General features: G+C 36.2%; 1 long non-coding RNA gene across 1 annotated transcript; it reads right to left on the reverse strand.

Annotated features, from left to right (window-relative positions):
* Positions 1 to 654: 654 nt before the first annotated feature.
* Positions 655 to 2,396, reverse strand: LOC114176206. The gene is made up of 3 exons (XR_003602977.1): positions 2,300 to 2,396; positions 2,120 to 2,190; positions 655 to 955 (listed from the first exon to the last, which is right to left on the reverse strand). It is a non-coding gene; the product is annotated as an uncharacterized LOC114176206 (long non-coding RNA).
* Positions 2,397 to 2,860: the final 464 nt, after the last annotated feature.

The raw sequence follows: 2,860 nt of genomic DNA on the forward strand, positions 1-2,860 counted from the left end.
TTTTGTAATTATATTTTTGTTGTTTCTGTCTTCTTCGACCAAAGCAAAAGATGATGTGCCCTCACCTCCCATAAAAAAAAAAAATTCCCTTCCTATAATATATATATATATATATATATATATATATATATATATATATATATATATATATATATATTAAGACTTAATACGGTGATAATTTTTGTGTATAATTATTTTCTTATATAAATTGAGATAACCCAATTATCCTTTTTTGAATATATTTGTTATTACTAATAAAAGAAACATAAATAAATATATGCAATTGCCAAACCCACGAAACATTCTCATGAGTTTGAATATTAAATTATTGTTACATTAGAAGACGTGGATAGATATTTTTCTATAATTAAATTCGTTATAATAAATAAATGTATTTGTAAATGTAAATTATGGTTTTGAATTATTTAAATGATTAATTATATAAGGAAGCTGACATTATTTGAAATATATTGAAATTTAAATAATAAATGTCGGTAGAAAATATAAATTACAAAAATAAACAGTTAAAAAATTAGTACATAGATAAAATAAATGAAATTTGAGTAAGACGGGATTTTTATTTTGTAAATCTACTTAAAAAAACAAGAAAGATAATATTAGAACAAAAATTAACCTTAGATGTAGAGTGTAACGTCCAAAATAAATAGATAAAACTCACTTAATAAAAACGTCGCATACATAATATCCAGAGGGTACAAAGATTTGGGATATGAAGTACTCCATACCCCAACATATCCATAAAACATAAAAGAGGCCCCACACGGCCTAAAACAAAAATATACTAGTGAACTAATAATACTAGGTCTTGTACAGACAAGAAAAGCATAGCAAAATAAATTCTTCAGTGATGGACCCCATAGTGAGCCCAATACCCGTCCAGTCCATCAAGCTGTATCATTCCTATCGTCATTACCACTACCAGGGGTTCTCCTATCTGCTCACATCAATAGAATCGATGATCATCGCAATAAGAGAAGAACCACATACAAAACAACCAAACAAGCAAACAAGGTAAGCTAGTGTAAAGAAATCTTATATCACAACAGTCAACATGCAATCTCAGAGTCAAACATGAATAGCAGACATTCACACGTGGATTACCAAGATCATTTAAGACTTCTAAGACTTGACTATCCGGATACGCATAATGAGGCACCACCACGTGGCAGTGGAATTATGTTCTAGCAATGAGGCGTCACCGCGAGGCCTTCACGGAATTATACCCTTACAAGAGGCACCACCACGTGGCCTTCGTGGAATTACGTCCTGGCCTTGAGGCACCACCACGATATTCAAGTGGAATTACGTCCTTATGTTGAGGCACCACCAAGGACTCCCCTTAAGAGGGTCCATGGGATTAAGTCCAACAGATGAGGCGCCACCAAGATCTCTCACTACAAGAGTCATGGAATTACGCCCTACCCACACTTTATACACGTTCCACCCACTAATCAGGAAGTTCCCATAGCATTAATATCATGTATAAACAACAAATCATACAACTCACGCTTTCCAATTCATACCCAATAAAGTAACATACCATTTCCATCTCAAACTCATATATTAATCATGGCATCATCACGCAACCCTTCTAGTAATAAAGCATTTAGATCAGACAAGCAAGCCACACATTCGTGAACCATTCAACAATAGCACCAAAACCTACCTGCAGTCTCGCTCAAGCTAACCGATCTCGCTCAGGCGAGGGAGACCCTCTCGCTCAAGCGAGACCCTTCTCGCCTAGGTGAGGGCTCGACAGGGAAACAATGGGTTCTGCGATGTCTCCTTCAGGCGAGCCCCTTCTCGCCTAAGCGAGATTGCACCTCGCTCAAAAAGAAACCAGGTCGCTTGAGCGACCGTTCGCGCAGAAAAGCTTGGGCGAGCCTCTGTTAGTCTCGCCTAGGCGAGGCATGCTCGCTTGGGCGAGAAAACTAGTGCCCGCCACTGTTCGTTCACACAATAGTCATGCAAACATTAAACCCAAAGGCTGCAACGACATTTTCATCAACTCACAGTAGCATGCAGTCCACATAATCATACAATAATATTAGAGCAAGCTAAAAAAATGACTAGACACATGAGCCCTAGCTTCCCTTACCTAGAAATAGCTTGAGGAAGGGTTCGACTCCGACAGCGGAGGTGCGACAGTTCCCAGGACAGACGAACAAGCTGGAACAGAAAAGCGGAGCGAGTTTTTAGAGTGGTTCACCACGAAACCCTAACTAGGAACACGAGCATACGAATGGAAAAAGGAATGAGGAAGTTGTAGAATACTTACACGAATCAAGGAGACGAAGCTGGGCTCACAAGATCAAGATCGGGTTAAACCCTAGCAGAGCTCTTGGAGAGAGTAGGGAACGTGACGGCTGTGTTTTCTACAGAGTGAAGGGAAAGAGGTGAGACTAGGGTAGATTACTCCTTTTTGGGCCAACCTTTAGGCCTAATCGATTGGGGCAGCCCTTAAAATAAAAGGCATAAATAAAACTGGGCCTTACATAGAGTACTGTGTCTTTTTTTTTCATTAAATAGTTTGATATTTATAAATTAAAAAAATTAAAAAAATTAAATGTAAAACATGGAGTTCTATTATACAATGGGTACTTAAATATTCATGATTAAAAAGTATCAAAAATTATGATGCACAAATACAATATGTATATTGGATACGACACATATCTGATACGTTACATTTATTTTGAAAATAATAAAATATGATACATGATATATATGTGATATATGAATATTAAAAAGTGTACAATAATTTTTAAAAATGTAATAAATATATGATTGTTATTATGTGAATCCAAATTAAAACTATATGTACTAAAGTTGTCAACAT

The sequence above is a fragment of the Vigna unguiculata genome, chromosome 3, assembly GCF_004118075.2.
Source record: "Vigna unguiculata cultivar IT97K-499-35 chromosome 3, ASM411807v1, whole genome shotgun sequence".
NCBI lineage: Eukaryota > Viridiplantae > Streptophyta > Magnoliopsida > Fabales > Fabaceae > Vigna > Vigna unguiculata.